The sequence below is a fragment of the Myotis brandtii genome, unplaced genomic scaffold, assembly GCF_000412655.1.
Source record: "Myotis brandtii unplaced genomic scaffold, ASM41265v1 scaffold123, whole genome shotgun sequence".
NCBI lineage: Eukaryota > Metazoa > Chordata > Mammalia > Chiroptera > Vespertilionidae > Myotis > Myotis brandtii.
The window spans coordinates 11,905,891-11,927,905 of NW_005354291.1; positions in this window are offsets into that span (position 1 = coordinate 11,905,891).

Consider the following 22,015-nt stretch of genomic DNA (forward strand, 5'->3'; position numbering starts at 1 on the left):
TTCAGACAAGTGAAATAGTTTCCCAGATCACACAGAGAGAACAAAGACATTATTAGAACTCAGACATCTGGCTTCAAATCCCATCATCTTTCTCCTACAATGTCCACCTAATCTCAGAGTTGTCTGAGTGAACAAAAAAGCCAGATATATTTTAAACTCCCAAGTCAAGACTGTCCCAAAATTTTCCCAAGCTGTTCTCATAACAGGCAGACTCAGACCATGTCCAGGCAAATATTTTTTATAAGAATGAGACTTTAATGAGTTTTAAGTGGAGTTTATATTTTATTTTTAAATGAGCTAACATTGGTTTATAACATTATATAAAATCCAGATATACAACATTATACACTGAGTGGCCAGATTATTATGACCACCTGATGTTTGTAGACAAATTAGCTATAATTTTGCGCAGAAGTTGCTAGAGGGCCAGACCATTATAAATAGGGAAACAGGTTGTTTACCATGACAGTAGAAGTGATTTTTTTCTGAAAATATGGGTAAACAATGCGATTTAACAGCCTTTGAATGTGGGATACACACACACACACACACACACACACATACAGTATATATACTGTATAACTGTATATGACAACTGTATATACTATATGATGCTCAATGCCAAAAGTTGTTTCCATCCGTCACCATACAATTGACCTCTTTTACCCATTTTGCCCTCCCTCCACCCTCCTTTTCCTCTGGTAACCACCAATCTGTTATCTGCCTCTATGAGTTTGTTTTTTAAAAATATATGTTCCACATATAACTTAAATCCTATATATTTATCTTTTGCCATCTGACATATTTCACTTAGCATAATGCCCTTAAGATTTATCCATGTTGTCACAAATGGCAAGATTTTATCATTTTTATGGATGAGTAGTATTCCATATCTATCAATATCTATATCTATCTATATAACTATCTATCATCTATCTATCTATTTATCTATACTCTTTGTAACAAGGTATTTTAGAATCAACACAACTTGTGTGCATGTATAAGTCTGCATCTTTCTGGAAACAAAATGATCTACCTATTTTTACTTTATTAGAAAGAATACTGGAAAGTATATTTGTTATAAAATCTTATAGCAGCCATATCTAGAATTTTAATATGTTTAATTCTTTTTCCTATCCTTCAAGAAAAACATAGGAGAACTTCAAGATGATACTTCAAATCACAAAAGTGGATAAGGCAAGATTGGTTTCTACAGTTTTTATAAGTAGGTGCTATTTCCCTAATTCCTTCTTACTAGAGAAACTCTTAAAATTTATTATAATTGTAAGAAAATTCTACCTTCTCTAACAAACAAGAATTTGAAATATGTTATCCTAGAATAATAGGTAAAGAAGACATATAAATAGACTGCAAAGAAAACAGTGAACTCATGAATAAATAGCAAATTTTGAAGAAAGTTAAGGATGATGCCTTCATTCATTGAGATCATGAAAAGAGATTATAATATGGTCCCTGCTACCCCTGTTAAAAGTGAGCTCGATTGGTTGTTGACCCGAGGTGACTTTTTAAAGTACCTCTATCTAGTCTAATGATCAGAGTTTCTCACTGTGCTTTGCCTAGTCTTCTTCTAATGGAAGAAAAAGAGAAACGCCAGTTTAATCATCATTCTCATCGTCACAAGCTCTCTATGGCTTCTCAAATAATGGAGGCTAAAGCCAACAAACCCAATAAAAACAAAATTACTATGGCCAAAAAAATTTCTTGGAAACTGAAAGCTATGTATTTTTCTCTCTGTTTCCTGTATCACCTGACCTTTGCCCTTTTAATAAGTTTGATCTTTCTCTAGAAATCAATGACACAGCAGAAAGCAGAGAACAAATGGGTCAGTTCCTGGCGTTGGGGTTTCAAAAATTAGACAGCTTATCTAGGAGAACATTTAATGCATAAGAAGAAAGTTTTCCAGATTTTCAAGATTCTGGGCAAGGCCTCTGGTTGAGGGAAGAAAGAGACAGAGCTGTAAAGACATAATGCATCCCTGAGAAAGATGAGTCTTGTGCCTTGTCCCCTTCCAAAGGCCAAACCCTGAGAGGAATGACAGCAAGACCTTAGATAAGTTTGTGGTTTTCAAGGACAGAGAGACCTGGGAGGAGCAAGACCAGTGCATAGGAAGACAAGGCCCTAGACCAGTGATGGCGAACCTATGACACGCGTGTCAGAGGTGACACGCAAACTCATTTTTTTTGTTTGATTTTTCTTTCTTAAATGGCATTTAAACATATAAAATAAATATCAAAAATATAAATCTTTTTTATACTATGGTTGCAAATATCAAAAAATTTCTATATGTGACACGGCACCAGAGTTAAGTTAGGGTTTTTCAAAATGCTGACACGCCGAGCTCAAAAGGTTCGCCATCACTGCCCTAGACCTTCTGGGATGAGAGGTCCAGTTTGGGTGGAAAACAGAGTTTGAGAAGAGCATGATGCAGGTCAGGCCTTCGGGAGCCTCATAGTTCCTCCTTATCTCGAAGTGATTCGTGACAGATACTGTCTCCTTTGCATGTGAAAATAGCACTGAGTGGGATGACAGTGAAGAGGTTCAGGGAGTTTTCCATGGCCCAGCAGGAGCAGATTGATCCCTGTGCCCCCTAGAGGGCCTTGGTAGACTTAATTTACTGTCTCCTCTGCATGTGAAAATAGCACTGAGTGTGCTGACAGTGAAGAGGTTCAGGGAATTTTCCACGGCTCAGCATGGCCCAGCAGGAGCAGAATGATCCCTGTGCCCCCTAGAGGGCCTTGGTAGACTTAAAAGAGGGCTGGCCCTAGCTGGTTTGGCTCAGTGGATAGAGTCTCCACCTGTGGACCAAAGGGCTCTGGGTTCGATTCCAGTCAAAAGCTTGTACCTTGGTTGCAAGCTTCTCCCTGGGCCGGGCCCTGGTCAGGGCTCGCGCAAGAGGCAACCAATCGATGTGCTTCTCCCTGTCTTTCCCTCTCTCTAAAAATCAATGGAAAAATATCCTTGGTTGAGGATTTAAAAAAAAAAGAAAAAGAGGGCTGAAAGCCATCTGGCATTGTATTGGGGAGCATGGGACAACCCAGCATGGATCTGCATGGAACAATGATGAAAGGCCAAAAAGACGGAGGGATTTTCAGGAATGTCTTCAAGGACCAGATGCCACTGTGCTCTCAAAGCCTCGGCCTGGGAAAGGTCCTCCAGGAACATAAGCAAACCCAGGAGAACTGGGGCTAAAAATAGACATTCCCTCAATTAGAGATAAATGAAGTTGTTATATCTGCACACGTGACTTTGAAGACTTTTAACCCACTGTATGCCATAAATCACATTTCAAAGACTCGAATCCTCCTCAGTTGTACTGGTTTACTTTAATCAAAAGTTGGGGGGATGTATCAACAGCTTACAAAACCTTCAGGTATTCCTGATTCCAAATCTCTCCTGAATCTATGCAACTCAGTATTCTAATTTGGAAAACTTTGAAAGTTTAATGATAATTAATGGTAGTACTTTTGTACTTTCTAAAACTTCTGAAATGGCTTCTCATGCTTTATTTTATTTTGTTTAGTTTATTCATCTTCTAAAATGAGAGCTGAATATGTATTTATTTTTTTCACTAAAGCCCATCCTATTATCCCAGAAGTCAAGAATGAGAATTGCACATATTACAGGCTTTTTGTCTTGCAGCAATAGAGATTTATTCTGTACATGGGGAACAAGCTTTGGCTTGCAACAAATCAAAAGAACACTTTGTAACAGACTTGCATTGTATTCAGAAATACAGCTCACTAATAAAGACACCAATAGACACTATTCAGCCTCCGGTTCAAATATTTTCTAAATGATTGGTCTCTCTGTGAGAACATTTTCCTCTGGTATAAAAAATGGGCATGAATAGGATGAGTGTTTGAACAGTACAAAAGTACCAGGTTTCTTCCTGTTATCCAAACAGCAATAAACACCAATAGTACAGGGCCCTGTACAGTAGCCTTTGTCAGACAACTGGGCTTACGCATGAGGAGCAGAGACGTCCAGTTCTCTGATAACATGAATGTCTAGTCCCAGCTGGGGAGACACCAACAGCCAAAGTTAACAGTTGCAAAAGAGCCATTGAAGAAGAGTGGAAAGGCTTCCTTTCCCTCCAAAGTCATTGCAGAATGCAGCGGAGCTACATCTGGGTGTCTGGGAATGAATCATGCTATTGTAGCAAGGAACTGAGCTCATGTTCTGTTACCTTCCCGCCCCCACCACCTGTTCCCAAGGATGTTGTCCTATTGATTTATCTTATCAGGGCCACCTGTATCTGTATATGTCAGTGTCAATGAAGAAAACAAGGAATGAGGTTTAAAAACATTGATTTTCTTTAAAGTAATTTTAAAGAAGTTAAGGGCAGAAATAATGACTTACATGATCTTTAAAAAGCATTAAGCATTTAGATCTGTCTTTTAAAAAAGCATGTAGCATTGAGATCTTTTTTAAAATTTCAAAGGTAACTGTCATTCTTTCCTTCATTTTTCAAGTGGGGACCATAACCAGAGGTTAAATAGAAGTTTTGTGTCTGAGATGCCAGCTCAGGCGTGTCTGGCTCCAGATTCTCTCCTGAGAATTATGAAGATGATAACTAAGACAGTGACTCTCACACTTTTTTGGACTGCAATTCACAAGAAGAAATTTATCTTTTACTAACACCTAGAGCACAACTCAGTGTGTATGTGTAACAAGAGTTTCATGAAACAATAACAAAATGATATGCCACTTTCCTGCAGATCCAGAACACACATATTTCCTATTTTACTCTTTTAAAGAAACACAAACTGTAATGATCCACTAAGATTTCATTTTATGACTCTCAAACAGGTCTTGAACCACATTTGAAAAAGACACTTTAACTAAAACATCTCCAGTAAATGTTTCCCCCGTTTTTTGGTTGAACACCCTATTAAAGGAATCTGAATTCTCCTGTAACTATTTTATTCATGAACATTTCTATGCGTGGAAGCAGGTCCATGTCTCTGCTGTTTCTGTGATAGCCTGCCAGGGACTGGGAATGACTGTCAAATCCCTTATGAGCAGAAGGTAATGTCCAAATTGGATATTACCACTTTCTTTGATCTTCGTATGATACAGTTTCCATTCTGTCCACACATCTAAGAATACACACCATTTTAAAATATTCCAGCTGTGTGAGGCTGGTTGGGACTCCAGTCCTTTGTCTTAAATGTCAAACCTAGGTTTTGCTGCCCAGAGCTATATTTTTATTTACAGTTTAAAATCATATTAATCTTTTTTGGTGGCTACAGTCACACTGTGGTGCTTAATGAAGTTGTCTGGTACAACCAGAAAGTCCATTTACTTATGACAGTGAAACTCCCTCTAGCCTAATGCCAATCTGGTATAGGTATTTTCAATCACAAATTAAATATTTACAGGTTTATAATACATAAACTGTGCTATATATAAGTCACAAAATGCAAAGGACAGTTCACTTTAACAGTTACCTTAATTTTGAGATTAAATAATGCACATTACTGCAGAATGGTAAGTTAAAATAATGCCTGATGTTCACACTATTTCTTTGTAGGTTAACACACATTACTTCTTTTGATATGCTTATGTGACCTAAATTTGATTTGCTATCTTTTCTTCATTCAATAAGGTTTTATTACCAAAGCAATTTTTTTTACTGTAGTCAGTTGTTTTTACTTCGATATTCCAACATTGATTAAAAATTTCATCTTAGGGACTGTGCTTTTGTGTGTGTGTGTATATATATATACATACATATATATATACATATATATATGTATGTGTATATATATATAAATGCTATTTATTTCCCAAATTTTACTGAAATTTCTTCCCAGCAGATTTTCCCTTTTCTAAATACTCTTTTTTTTTCTTCTGTTTTCAGTATAATCTATATATATAAAAAGCTAAGCGACTGTCTGACCGTCCAACTGGTAGCTATGACACACAATGGCCATCAGGGGGCAGATGCTCAATGCAGGAGGTGCCAAACTGTGGTGACTTGGCAGCGGTGGTTCTCAGGTGACACATCCTGGAACCAGATAGGAGGGAGCCTGATTCCGGGGTGTGTCACCCGAGAATTGCCCTCTCACAATCTGGGACCCCTCGGGGGATGTCAGAGAGCCAGTTCCGGCCTGATCCCCGCAGGCCAGGCTGAGGGACCCCACCTGATGGAGGGATCCTGCTCACTCCACAGATGCCTTTTGAGCCGCTGCACCCGGGAGGTTGGCTCCAGGGCATGTCTGGCCCATCTTGCCCAGCCCCGCCTTGCCAGCCATCTTCTAATTAATTTCTTTTCAATGTGCATGAATACATGCACTGGGGTACTCGTACAAATATAAACCTAGAAATGTGCAACTATATTGAGTCATAATTTAAATAATATCTGTATAAATTGGTTATTTTATATAAAGGTGATATTGTCCATTACATGGACCTACAGAATTAACTCATTTATACTATCTATGTAAAGGTGTTTTTCTTCTATTGTGGTAGTCCAAAGCCAGATTGCAGTGTACTTGGGGCCCAAGAATCAGTCATCTGAAACTTTTTATTTCTTAATCCCACCTCTCTAACCCAATCCAGGGCCCATGAATCCCTAAAAATGTTCTCACAAAGTCACAGAAACCCATGGTGTGTGTCTAAGTGATCCCCTGGGTGAACACACAGTTCCTTCCTATGAGATGTGACTTGGAGCATGAATGATGTGTTAGTGTGACTCTATTCTAAACTGCCTTAGTGATGCTGTGACACCTGCCTGCCTCACCCAGGAAAGTCTGGCCTGGCTGGGCCTGTAGTGGCTGTGCCTTGAGAGCTGCTCCCTTCCCCCCGCCTCCCCATCCATCCATCCCCTACTCCTGAGCGGGTAAAGGCTCTCTTTCTGCCTGTTCTCTGATGAACTAAAGAGTTTCGAAAAAGGCAGACAGAAGGAGGTTTAGTTGTTTTGATTTTTGTTTGTTCTGTTTTATCTATCAAGAATGGTCAAAAGAATGTCTCTAACACAATTTTGGTTCTGTTACAGGTCATCTTTCTATTTTTCCACCTAGTTTGGTCTGTGTTCTGCTTTTATTGCTTCCTCATCCCATGTCCTGTTTACATAGATACCAGATGAAAATAAAAGTCTATCACATGTCACCCCTTACATGCCAAGAGAGCCCATGCCAGGCAGAGCCAAGCAATACGCATATACTGGCTCTTTTATACTTCACCACAGATTGTGAGGTGGGTTTCATCAGCCCCTGCTATATATATATATATACACACACACATACTGATTTCAGAGAGGAAGTGAGAGGAAAAGAGAGATGGAAGCATCAATGATGAGAGAGAATCATTGATTGGCTGTTTCCTACATGCCCCACACTGGGGAATCAAACCCACAACCTGGGCATGTGCCTTGACCAGGAGTTGAGCTGTGACCTCATGGTTCATAGGTCAAAGCTCAACCACACCGGCTGGGCCTCCCTTTTATTAATGGGAAGATTAAGTCTAAGAAAGCTGAAGTTACTTTTCAAAGAAAAACAACTTACATGTGATTTCTACATCTGAAACTTCAAAGCCCATGACATTTCACTCTGTATCCCTCCAATTAAGAGCAATTAATCTTCCTTAAGAGTGTTTGAAATTTTAAACTACCAGTATTTCTAAGTGCATTTATTTTTTGGCATTCTAGTTCATATGAAAATCAAAATTTTATAAAAGTGCCCCACCAAAATAAAATTGTGGAAAAGTAAAAACAATTTATAATCTTCATAACTATTCACAGTGAAATCCACTCCTAAGTAGTTATGATATGGTTGTGTGGGTTGTGCAAAGCCCACAGCAGCTCTCAATCCTCACACCACCTTCTCTCCCACATAAAGCAACTCAGACTTCAAGTGGGAATGACATCATTAGAATGACAACTCTAAACTTGTGGTAATTCACTTATATTTTTTAAAAATTTACAAATTACCTGGGCACCCATCTCAAAGTTAATGGCAGTATGAGAGTTTATCATGACATTGTGATTGGCAGGTTGGGAAATGCTGAGTCAGATGATTATTCAAGGTTCCATTTTGACTACATGTATTTAGTACTTGGTATGTACCAGACATTGCTCTGTGCTCAACACAAGGTCAGTCCTGCCTTTAGACCCAGAGGGCCAGGGTTCCTCCCTTGAGTCCTATGCTTTAGAAACACCCTTCTCCAGCCTCTTCCCTCCCCACGAGGTAAAGGAGACATATCTGCCTAAGTCTCACCCCTAACCCAGACCATGCTCCGATTACTTGGGACCTGGAATTCCCTGCCCAAGTGACCTGAGCCTCTCCCAGGGTTGGTGCAGCCTTTCTCAGGTTTATCTTCAAGGGTATGGGTAGCATCTCTGGGATGCTGGTTCTTAGATCCAAGGGACAGCCAAGAGATAACTGTTTGCAGAGCAAGGAGAAGGATAATGGATTTTGGACAGAGCTGGAATATGTTTTCATACAAAAAAAGAAATTAGGGGTGAGAAGAGAAAGAGAGTGGATCAGGCTGAGAGAGTGCCTCTATTCCCATGGTTGCCTTGACCTTGGACTGCCAGGAATTCATGGATGATAAAGACTTCTGCTCTTAAAGAATTTCAGTCTGTCCAGAAAGATGGACACATAAATAGATAACGTTAGTCCAACACAATGAACGTGATGCTTAGGATTCTTTGAGCTACCAGAGGAGGTCACTTAGGTCAGCCTGGGATGAGGATGTAGGGATTAACTGAAAAGAATGACTCTTGAAGGGTGAATGGGGTAAATAAGGAAAGAAGGAATTGCTGAGATGAGGACAGTGAGATTGCAAAGGTTGTGATGAAAATCACTACCCACGAAAGCCATGAGGTATGAAGCAGGAAACTTTCCTACCCTGCAAGGCCCTTTATTTATGTTCTCATGTCTCGCAAAAAATTCTGTGCACATGTCCGGAAAGAAGCTGAGCATATGTGTGTTTAACTGACACAGTTGTGGTGTGAGAGAGAAACCTACAAATATCTTAATGTTCTTGGAACAAAAGTCCTAGGTGTAGAGAGCTAACATGAATTGGGGTAGAGGTGTCAGCACGTCTTTGTCAAATGTTGTTTCTGACACTGTGGAGGTTAACCTTATGTTAGAAGTGACAGAGCTTTAAACAAAAGACTTCATTTTAGCTAGCAACATGAAGGATTATTGAAAAGCACTCGACTGAAGACACAAAGAACCAGTTAGTAGGCAGTTATTATAATCCAGGAGAGAGAAGGTAAGGGTCTGAGCTATACTAAATCCCTTTCTTGATATACACATGGATGAATCCCTTGCCTGACACATAGGCCCTTTATCTATGCTCTCATATCTCGCAAAAAAATTCTGTGCACATGTCTGGAAATAAATAGGTGCTTAGTTACTAACTGTGGAATGAATGAATAAATTCAGGATGTATTTAGGAAAGATGGAAATCATAGGCATCAAATGTAGGACTGACAGGGTTAGAAATCAAGGATAATTCCAGAATGTCTTGGTGAGTGTTGAACAGATAGATGATGCCAATGACTAAGAAGGGATGTCCTCTGAGGGTGAGATGATGAAACAAGTTTGGGACAAGTTCAGCTCTCGGTGATTGAAGATTGTCAATCCAAGAGGTGACTCAGAAGCAAAAAAATGGACACAAATTTTATTTTGCATCAGGTTGCCTAGGACATTAGTTAAAATACAGTTTTTTTAAGTCTCATCCTCAGACATTCTGATTCATGAAATATGGGATGAGGTCTAGGAATCTGCATTTTGAGTATGCATCCCAGGTTATTCTAGTGCAAGTTAATAAGACAATTTGTGGAGGCAATTTGTTTAAATCTAGAGTTTGGGTGATAGTTTAGAGATACAGATTTGTGAACACTGAAATAAAGATTATAACCAACACTAACCATTTGCAATGTAGCAAACCATTCTAAGCACTTTGTATAAACCTCACACCTCTATCAAGTAGGTATTATTATTGCCTGCATTTTACAGATTAAAAAACTGAACCTCAAGAGGTTTGTGAGTGGCAAAGATGAGATTTGAAGTCAGGCAGGCTAATGTCATGGCGAGAGCCTGTGTTTTTAACCGTTATGCTATTCTAGCCCTCACATTACCATAATACTTGCTGAAAGTAATTAATAGTGGCAAAAGGAGTGAGATTGCCCAGAAAGGTGTCATGTTTATGGGCCAAACACATAATCCTGGAAAACACCAAATATGAGTGGCAGATGAAGGTAGAAGATTAAAAAAGGCTAAAAAGGATTTGAACCCATATTGGGTTTTTAAGGAGTGCTCTACTTCTTAACACAGAGAATACAAATGTAGAAATATTTTTAATAAATATTTTGGTAATAATATTGATGATGGAAATTTCGGTATTCTCAGGTATCCTGAAGGATTTCTTTACTAAGTTACCATTTAATGGCATACTGTGACATTTCTTCATAGTATTCTCAACTACATTGGATTTTGGGTTTTTTTGTTTGTTTGTTGCTATTGTTTAATACTCACCCCAGGATATTTTCCCACTGACTTCTTAGAGAGAGGGAAAGAAAGAAAGAAAGAAACATCAATGTGAAAGAAACATATCAACTGGTTGCCTCCTACACATACACACACCGTAAGGCACTGGCTGCGGAGGAGCCTGCAACCCAAGTATGTGCCCTTAACCAGAATTGAAGCCAGACCCTTTAGTTAGGCCAACGCTCTATTCACTGAGCCAAACCAGCGAGGTCGTACATTGGATTTTTTACACTGCCAAAAAGGGAAGAAATAATAAGAGAGAATATAACCTAAGTTAAAATTTTTAAAATGAATATGCTTTACAGGTGAATATAAAATAATGGATGACAATGTGAAGAACTGCTTTTGTTACTGTTAAGTTATCCAGTTGTAATGAAAACAAGCATCAGAATAGGGATTTAAATTCTGGTCATTTTTGCACAACTCATCCTCAATATCTCAGCCAACCTCAAACATGAACATGAAAATGGTTTTCTTAATATTTGCAAATGCTTGGAATTTACTAATTCTCAGTGTCTAGAATCCTTGTCTAGTCATAGGGATACATTTTAACCCCCTGAATTTCTTATTATTTGTTTGTGAGCAGTGTGATAGTGCTGGCAAGATTTTGTTGATTTACATGTTAGGAGACACAAAATAAAGGCCTTTATTTAGCCTATGAGACAATATTCTGTCAATAATTTAGTCAATCATTAAAATAAATTTTGACAATTATGGCATTATTTGCTCCAGTTGCATATTCCTTGGATTTCTAATATATTTGTTTTGGTTCAAAGACATTTTCTTTCACGTGTAGGTCCGTGAAACCATAGGTGTACTAAAAGTTTGAAGAAACATAGAACTCCATTATCCCGTCTGGACTCAGTTACAGGATAGCCTTGACTAATGTGTTTAGGGTAAAAGAATATCCTTCTTAGAAAGGGGTCTACCCCAAAAGGATATCCCTTATTGTAACTTTGCTGGACATTTTAAAACAAAGAACAAGAAAATGCTGATAGTAAGCACCTGTGTCAGAACCTTAAGGGAGCAAAGGCAGCATTTGTCTAAAAGCCTGTTCTAGTGTTTAGTTTTGCCCACCATGACTTATCTCCTATTGCTTCTGCCAGATAACAAGCAAGTGATGAATGGGTGTTTTGACACAGAGCATGTTGTGTGAGTGCTGGAAGCACAGGTGAGTGCTTTTAGAAAACATTTTGAACATTATCTGTCACTAAATCAGAGGATTTGGGATAGAAGAGAAAGAGTGTAGAAATGATATTAATACAGTGAGGAGCAAGACCCTCATTTAATCATATAGCTGAATGTAGATCTGCAGCAATTTGCAAATAACACATAATTAAGGATAGTTTTTGTAATGCAAAAATAAACCCTCTAATTATATATAGAACTGATTGCAGATAATGATAGTGATCTACTAGGAATAGATTAAAGGATTTAGACCATTTTTTCCCATCCCATTCAGCACTGAGGTTCTCTGCACTGACCTGTGGAAACAACATTCATGGGAGACACTGAAGAGAGACGGTCTGGATTGTTGCAGGGGCTTGATTTCCATATCCCCCAGGAGCTTCCTTGTCAGGAAACTTAGAATATAATTATTCTCAAATCCTCAACATGCTCACTAGCTAGTCAAAATATGAATGACAGAAAAAGACCATTAATTTTGATCCATTTTGTAAGACCCAGGTAAAGGTTTTAGAACTTATCAGAAAACTTTATTTTTTTCACTCTGACTTCCATCCTTCTCTTCCCCTCCTCTCATCTCTCTTTCTTTCTTATCCTGTTTTTCTTTTTCTTTCTTATTAGTGTATTACTTGATACTACTAGATATTTTTGATTTGGGGCATTTAAAAAATATCTAAAAAGTACTTGAAGCTCTCTGAAAAACAAATTTATCTTGGGAACCCCAAGAGGGTGAGCTGTGTTTGGGTCAACTTGAAATATTCAAGGAGCAAAGTCAAAGGTGTCGCTGGATGTATGAGAAGGTGAAAAAGATAGAAAAAAGAGATTTTGAGTTATCCACATATGGGGTAGAGTAAAAGTAGGTTTACAATTATTTGTATAAAAATAACACAATAATTTAATAGTAATACAAAAATAAACTCACAATGTAAACCTACTTTTGCCCCAACCTGTACGGGTGGCAATTAAAAGAGTAGGTTTTATATGACTTTGCCCAGGGAGAGAGTATGTTGAGATACATATATTGTAGGCTTGAACTTCAAGGAATTCTGACATTTGCTGTCTGTGCAGAGATCAGCCTGGAAAGGAAAATGGAAAAGTGGCCAAATATGTTAGAGAAGAGTCAAGTATGTGTGATATGGGAATTAAGGTTTAGGGTATGTAGGGAGTGGCTCTAGGGTCAAGCCTCGGATTGACCTGTGGCAGGGACACAAACAAGTCCCAGCTTGGAGGGCAGAGCCCTCTTAGCATAATTAAGCTTAACCTTATAGCCCTCCCTAGTTCCTTCCTAGGTAGCTAATTGGCTGTGGGAGGTGCAACAAGAGCCGCCAAAACAAGGTGAAACTCACAAGAACATTGTAAACATGTTGACCACTACCCTTGTTTTGATCTGACTATAAAATAAAGCCTCAGCTTGCAAGCTGGGTCTTTCTGTGTCCTCATCCAGACACGGGAGATCCAAAAAGCCCCAGCTGTATTCTCTTGTCTGTGTTCTTTAATCCTTCAGCACCCCTCCTCAAGTTCATCCTTGGCTGTGCTGGCACGGCACAAGGGTACTTCAAAAGGAATGAGTATCCAAAAGTAAATGCTGCTGAAAATACAAGGAAGACTAGAACTAAAAAAAAATGACCATAGGATTTCTTGACAATGGGATTATTAATGACCTTGATGAGAGGAATTTGGTGGAGGAAAGGGAGTAAAAGTCAGCTTGGAGTGGACAAAGGGATAAATGAAAAATTAAAACAGAGATGGTAAGTGAAGATACTTCTTTTGAGAAGTTTGACTGAAGAAGAGGATGATGAGTGTAAATGAAGCTGAGGGAGATGGTTTATTCATTTATTTATTCATTCATTTACTGTTTAAATATGGGTATAGGCTTTCTTGTTGTCTTTTTTGTGTTTTTGTTATTTTTTAGGGGAAAAAGACTAGACAAAATTATGAGAAAGAGGCTGAAGAAAGGGGGAAGTTGATTCTCTAATTTTTTTGTCAAATAAAAGAAAGGATAAGAATCAAAGTACGAGCAAGGGATTGGCCTTTCATAGTTGTGCCTCTTCCTCACAGGAAAAACATACAGATTTCCTCTGAGGAAATGCATACAGATCTGATTTGGTGGATTGTGTGGTAGGGACAAATTTAGGGAGTTCTTATCTGGTGTTTTTGTTTTTCTTAAATATCTTACTTTAATAATTCCCACTTAAGGAAAATATAAGAATGTAAGAATTATCTTTGATATCCACAGATAAAGAAACAATATTTTTCATACCAAAAAAGGAAAAAAATATGCAAAAGGTGGGAGACTTCTTGCAAAGTCTTTTATATAAAAATTTTGTCAGTAGTATAAAAGTTAAGGTATACAGAATTTTGCAATTAACTAACACTCAACTAATTGTCTTAATTGAAAAGAAGAAAGTTATCTAAAATTGGAACTGTTCTGAAAAGTAAAAATATATGTAGACTCTTGGTTGAAAGTGACACACAATAGCTAAACTGGTTTAGGCAAAAATAAAATGTTATTACTACAATTTTTAGAAATAGGGGATGCCTTCAGCATATCTGTATTCATGCCTGAACTGATACCATGGAAACCTCGGCTCTGCCTTCAGCTGTAATATTGCAATGTCAGCTAAACCGGGAAATAGCAGCAGTGGAATCTTGTGCTTTATTCTTTCAGATTCACATCCAGTAGAGAAGGTCAAGGATACCTTTCCTAGAAAACCTAGAGAAATCTCACTGGTTTTGAGTCATGTTCTAATCCCTGAAATAAGGCCCGATTTCAGGGTGGATGAGATGCATTGATCAGCTTAGGTTTGTGGTCACTGTTGGAGGTGAGTGTGGAGTCACATAGTCGACAATGGGAATACGTAGATCACCAAATGACCAAGGAAGGTCAAATTCTGATTATTCAAAGTATAATCAAACTAATTGACAATTTCACTTTTCTGCCCAGGATATAACCTTTGATGGTAACAGCTAATAAATATGACAAATCACTGATCTGAGTTTCTCTTCTGCTTGTCTTTACTGTAAACTTATGCTGATGGTGCTGGAGGCTGACGAAATAACCAATAGGAAGATGCTAGATGGATGAGTTATGAATCATGGTGAATGGGTTGTGATAGTAGCTAATAATTAAGGAGCCCTAGCTGATTTGGCTCAGTGGATACAGCGTCAGCCTGCGGACTGAAGGGTTCTAGGTTCCATTCCAGCCAAGGGCACATGCCTGGGTTGCAGGCTCAATCCCCAGTAGGGGGCATGCAGGAGGCAACCACTAAATGATTCTCTCTCATCATTGATGTTTCTCTCTCTCTCCCTCTCCCTTCCTCTCTGAAATCAATAAAAATATATTTTTTTAAAAAGAAAAAATTCTTAGGGCAAGATAAAAATTGTCTTGTTTTATATAACCTTGAATATGTAGAGTTTACTATAAAATGTGAAAAGATGCAATTTCAATATTATTAACTATAACTCCACCATTATGCATTTCTCTGAGTAACTTCTTGATATGGTACTTCCTAAAATTAGTTTTTATCATCATAATCATTAAGCATATTACAGCACACAACATGATTTTCTTCACACTTAATAAATACAAAACAAGACCTCTGTCCAGTAAGGCTTAGGTCTGACCCAATGTAAGAACAAAAAAACTTATCAGCTCTAGTACACTGTGAGTTTCTCTAGAGCCACAATTAAGTTCTTTGAACTCTAAATGTTCACGGTTCTTCTCACTTTTTAGAGGTTCAAGAATATGAACATCGCCAAAACCGGTTTGGCTCGGTGGATAGAGCCTCGGCCTGCGGACTGAAAGGTCCCAGGTTCGATTCCGGTCAAGGGCATGTACCTGGGTTGCGGGCACATCCCCAGTGGGAGATGTGCAGGAGGCAGCTGATCGATGTTTCTCTCTCATCGATGTTTCTAACTCTCTATCTCTCTCCCTTCCTCTCTGTAAAAAATCAATAAAATATATTTAAAAAAAAGAATATGAATATCAAAAAGTGAGCTTTGTTCTCATTGTCCTTTTACATATACAATATCTACATTTTGCTTTTGTGCATAAAACCTATTCCTGTTGTATGTTCTTACAACCACAGCAATGCCCTTTTCATTCTGAAATACTACCTCAGTGCTATAGTAGGAGCAGATTCCGTTGAAAACTGGGCTTATTGTAAACAGTGTAAACATGGGTTCCCAGAGACTGGTTGCTAGGCTATCAACACAATGAAAAATATCCACATCACCAGAAGATAATAAAGGACCAAGGTGACGGAAAAACAATCAATTGTCAGTGGTTCCATTGAGAGCTGGTCCCTGAGGTCAATGTCAACAAGCATCTTCACCATTGTCTTTTTGAAAAGGTTAAAGTTTCCCAGTCCAAATGTGAGAACAAACAAAAAAATGTATGCCCTGGAATAATAATCTGCAGAGACAAGACAGCGCCAGAAAGACAAAGCTTGTTCATCTGTGTTTCCTGACAGCACTGCCCAGTACACTTCCCCTAAGGCTGAGAACCCAGTTGCTAAAGAATAATTTTATCAAGTGATGTCATGATGGATGGCCTCTTTCCAATGGCTTCATGGCTTATCTTTTGGGACAGAGAAGTAGGGGAGATAGCAGACTATAAACTGTTGTCACCATTTGATGGGGTGGGGGGGGGGAGAAAGAAAGGTCAATTTTTGATGTTCTAACTCATGGGAGTGCAAAGTCTGAGTTCCACCCTCCAAGTCCTTTGATAACCAAGTCCTTTATTTAGCCCTGCACTAATGCAGGTCCTTTAATAAAACAAATCTCAATATGTGATCAACTTCACTTATGAATGTAAATTTTTGTCCAATAGTTTTGTAAAACTAGGCAATGTTCAAAGTGTTTTACATATATTTACTAATTGAATAATCATTGTAACCCTACTCAAAAGTAGTATCATTGTTCCCATTTTATAGGTGAGGAAAATGAGCTCAGAAGGTGAAATACATGTGTAGGTCACATGGTATGTAAGTGGTAAAGCCAGGAACAAAAACACCCCAGAGGCTGTCTTAGCCACTCATGGTGCTATATTTATTATGATTTTAAAAAATATTATGGTATTATTATTTCTAGTTAACTTTTAGGCAAAGCTTACAAAAACAAACCATCACATATTTCTTAACAAGATTCAGTCAGAAGTTTTCATTATAGGATGCCAAAAACTTGATAGTTCTGTTTGTATATCTAAATCACATGTAATTACTGCTTTAAATCATGAATGAAGTAGCTTATTCTTTAAAACATAGCAAAAGAGTCTATTTTCTGATAGTCGTAGTTCATATTTCTCAAACAGGAGTACACACACCAATGTGGATGTAGCCAGATCACAGGAAGTACAAGATACATATCTTGGGAATATCCACATTTATATGAAGATTTAGAGGTAATTATGTTAAATCAAATGTGAGTATATATTATAAAGTAGAAAGAAAAATGAATAAGATAAAAACAAAAATCATCCAAGAAATGTTAAGCGTCAAGCAGCTTGCTTCAACTTCTAGCTGAAGACTGGGGGTTTCTGGGTTTGTGTTCATGACCTTTTGCCACTTGGAGCTACTTTACTGGATAAGTCTAAAAAGCATTAAAGAAGAAAATGCAAATGCCATTGGTGCAAGAGTAAAGTGTCATGAGAATATTTTTCTTGTTTTCCACAGAAATATTCATAATAATTCTCATCACTTTTATAATTTGAGGGAATGGGTAGAAGAATGCAGTGATGAAAATAAGAAGGGATCTCCTGATGTGAGAGCCATAAATAACACAGTTTATAAAAAGTAAGAACAGAAACAACTAACCTCTAGAAATAGATTTTAAACAAAGAAAAGAAAAGTATTATTATTCCCATATTCTTAAAAAGGTAGAAACAGCATAATTGTCTCTCAGGGACCATAGTGTTCACTGAACCATCCCTGTAGGCACAACATTATCTCAGGTACTGTGTCAGCTTTCAAAGAAAGGAAAGGAGAAGACATGTTCTTAACCCATGACAACATCCAAGAAAATGGCACAGATGAGATGGATACAAATTATAATGCTTAGAAATACAAATACTAGTACAGTGAGTGTGTATAGCAGCTGAGGACAGTTTTGTTTTGGTAATATGATTATATATATACTAGAGGCCCGATGCATGAAATTCATGCAAGGGTAGGCCTTCCTTCCCCTGGCTGTCAGCACCAGCTTCCTCTGGCACCCGGGACCCAGGCTTCTCTCCAGCTTCTGGCAGGAACCCAGGACCTGGGCTTCCCTTGCAGCCCCGGCTTCGTCTGGAAGGATGGAAGGATGTCCAGTCTAATTAGCATATTATGCTTTTATTTCCCATCCCCTGGCTGCCGGCACCGGTTTTCCTCTGGCACCCAGGACCCAGGCCTTCACTCTGGCTGGAGCCGCCTTCAGTCTTCACTGCTCCAGCCGGAGCCACCTTCAAGCCTTCGCTGCTCCAGCCGGAGCTGCCTTCAGTCTTCGCTCCTCCGCTTTGCACCTACATATGCAAATTAACCGCCATCTTTGTTGGCGGTTAATTTATATATCTCGCTGATTAGCCAATGGGAGGAGTAGCGAAGGTATGGTCAATTACCATGTTTGTCTATTATTGGATAGGATATATATATACATATATATATATATAGCCTGGATATATATATTTAATACTTCAATGCTCAACAAGTGTAACTCCAACAAATTAAATAGGTAAAGTTATTATGCCTCTTATAAATAAAATGTATGTCAATCTTTGTGTAACAAAGCAAATCTAAACTAAGGCATAAAAACTTCTGATAATTCAAGTTAAATGTTCATAATCCCTCTGTAAGGGGATCATTGAATACATAATTAAAGCATTGAATACATAGTGGCTGTTGGCTTTGATGGTTTGCAAAGTTCACACACCCAAACCTTCTACCTTCCTTTGCTACTTCCCTATTCCCCCTACATTTTTTTAAACCATGTGCACTGTCATGTGAGTGCTCTACTCAATACTGGAATCCCTCCCAGGAATCATCCCAGTGAAACATGTAAATATTCTGTTCTTTTAGTTGTAGTAATATTCTCTTAGATTTTAGTAGTTAAAATATAAAGTTCATTTCAAGCTTAAGGGAAGCTCAACTTCAAACATGAAAAGAAATTCAATGCAATAATCTAGTTTTGCAACTTTCTCACTCCATCTGTTTGACACCTTGGTTTGGTTCTTACTTAAAAAAGCAAAATTGAATTAAAAATCCATATCAATATCAATCACACGAAGTCACTATTTGCTGATATGTTATTGATCTCAAGGAAACTCTAATTCCATTCAATTACATGGCCGATATAATTCTATAAATCTAATTAAAATGCAATTATAAAATTCTCCTTTTCAGGCAAAGGTATGCTCTAATAAAATCATTTCAAATTTTATACTCAGAAAATTCATGAAGCACAAATAGTGCCAACCTTGTCCATTACAAGGAAAGAATAGTTGCTTTTAAAAATTCAATGATGGCTCCTCAATTATACTTTTTAAATAAGTTGGTTTTAAATTTCCCCTCCTAATTAGAAAGTTGAATAAATGTAATATGGATAAGAAGCAGAGACTATGGCTCTGGTGGGGTGGCTCAGTTGATTGGAGTGTTGCCTTGTATACCAAAAGGTTACAAGTTCAATTCTGGATCAGGGCACATGCCTAGGTTGCAGTTTCCATCCCTGGTCAGGGAGTGTGTGGGAGGCAACTGATTGATGCTTCTTTCTCTCTATCTCCCTCTCCCTTCCTCTCTCTCTAAAATCAATAAAACATATCCTCAGGTGAGGATTAAAAAAAAAGAAGAAGCAGAGACTATATTCAAGAACAGCATAATTATTCAAATATTTGTTTTTATAAAGATTTTGTTGGTCTGAATAGCAATCATTTTTTAATTAATGTTTTATGAATCTGTTGCTATGCATAATATTCTACTTATGACATTTTTAAAATATTTTTTATTGATTTCAGAGAGGAAGGGAGAGGTAGAGAGAGATAGAAAAATCAATGATGAGAGAGAATCATTGGTTGGCTGCCTCTTACGTGCCTCCTACTTGGGATCAAGCCCACAACCTGGGCATGTGCCCTTGACCAGAATCAAATCAGGGACTCTTCAGTCCGCAGGCCAATGCTCTATCCACTGTGCCAAACCAGCTAGGGCAACTTGTGGCATGTTTTAATAGACTCTTTGGTCATGTTTTTGCACAGTTATAAAATAACAAATACAGTGCTATTATTGCTCAACAAGCACATAACATAACTCATCTTATGAAAACATCATTAGTGAAGGGGAAGATGCATGCCTATGCTATGAGTAAGGATGGCAGCCCAGTAATTTCTAGGAGCAAGCACATTTATGCATCATGAGGTGCATTTGCCTGGTTGGACTTCCAAGCTTTGCAATGGGTTCCATTCCAGAAAGAAAAAGGAGGGTGTGGGTGCGACCTGGAAGAAGAACTACAGGTTAGCCTTGAGAAAGGTGATGGTGTGGCCCCAGTATGGTTTTCATCTTCTTCCTCTTTCCTGCACTATGTATAAAAACTGTTTGGGAAATAATAAACTGGGAACTTTGACCATAGGATACACGGTCATAATACATTAAAAATATTTTTTGCAAGAACAATTATTCAAGTTTGAAAAATCTTCTAATAGTTGTATGTGGGCCAGGGACCTATAGAATATTACTGCTCTAGGAAATGCTCTTTGAACCCTAAAGAAACAAAAACTCACTTGACTTCAGGGAAGAGGGGCTGGTGTTATCTCAACATATTTACACAAATCAGAAAGAATCAGAGGTTATAGGCCCTAGATGCTACCTAGTTTTAGGCCCTAATCTCCCTCCCTTGGTCTCTTTCTTATCCCCTTTCATGGCCTCTCTCCAATTCAGTCTCTCTCAAGGACATTCTTTCCCGGACAGCTTTTTCTCTTTCCTATGCCACTTCACAACTTCATCTTGCACATGGCTTTGGCTTACTCAACCCTATGGCAATTTGACAGATCTAGTAAAATTGCTTCTTGGCAATTCATTCCTTGTTTCTTACTCCAGATTTGCTAGGCAAAGACTCTAGCATGCCATCTCCTGAGTAGGTGATGATAAGTCTATGATTTGGCTGTCCTTGGGCCTGGCTTGTTCAATCTCAGTGTGTGTGTGTGTGTGTGTGTGTGTGTGTGTGTGTGTGTGTGTGTGGCGGGGGGTAGTTGGGGGGCGTGCAGCTCATGAAACAAGTCAAGACTTCCCAGAGCAAAAGATGAAGTGCATTCCTTTGAAAGGCCTGCAGTGGGGCTGACAGTGACTGATATCTCTAGGACACTTTAGTTTTGATATCCCATCTGTTCATTATTAAAATATTCAGTTATTCATCTAACATTTTTATTAAGCAACCTCAATGGATCAGATATAAGGGAGAAAAAACAACATAAGGCAGAAAGTGAGTTTGTTACAAGCACTTGTTTTCTAGTGACTCCCTTCACTGCAAGTTTCATGCCCTCATAGACCTGCAGAGGTTCCCATGGTTGGCATTCATCTCTGAGAGCACATTGTGACTTGACCGCTCTATGAAATGTACTTATTCTGTCAGTATGAAGGAAAGATGTCTCTGTATGCATAACCTCCACCTTCACATGAAAAATCAGCTTGTGTCATCATAGGGCAAAATTTAACATTGCAGCATTAAATGGTGACATTTGATTGATTGATTGATTGATTGATTTCAGAGAGGAAGGGAGAGGGAGAGAGAAAGATAGAAACATCAATGATGAGAGAGAATCATCGATTGGCTGCCTCCTGCACACCCCCAACTAGGGATTGAGCCTGTTACCAGGGCATGTGCCCTGACCGGGAATCGAACCATGACCTCCTGGTAGATAAGTCGATGCTCAACCACTGAGCAACACCAGCAGGTCAGTTTTTGGCATTTTAATCTCTGAAATGATATCAATGTAAATATCTCACTAAACTATAAATGAAAACCAATATAGATATCAAGGCAGGGAGGACTGGGGCAGATGGATATATGAGGAGGAGGAGGAGAAGGGGACTACATAATTTAATAAATTCTGAGAGTCACAGATTAGATTTTTTTCATGTTTGTTTGTGAGTTTGTTGTTTATGTTTTTTGCTTGCCATTTTTTAACTCATCTTTTTTGGCAAGTTGTGAAATGCTTTAAAAGGTTTTTTACTAGGTGATCAAGGTAAATATCAACAGTGTAAGTCATGGTGATAGTATGTACCCTTGATATGATGTGAAAATAGCTCTTTACTTCTGTATTGTTGTTTAAAAAACAGACACAAAAA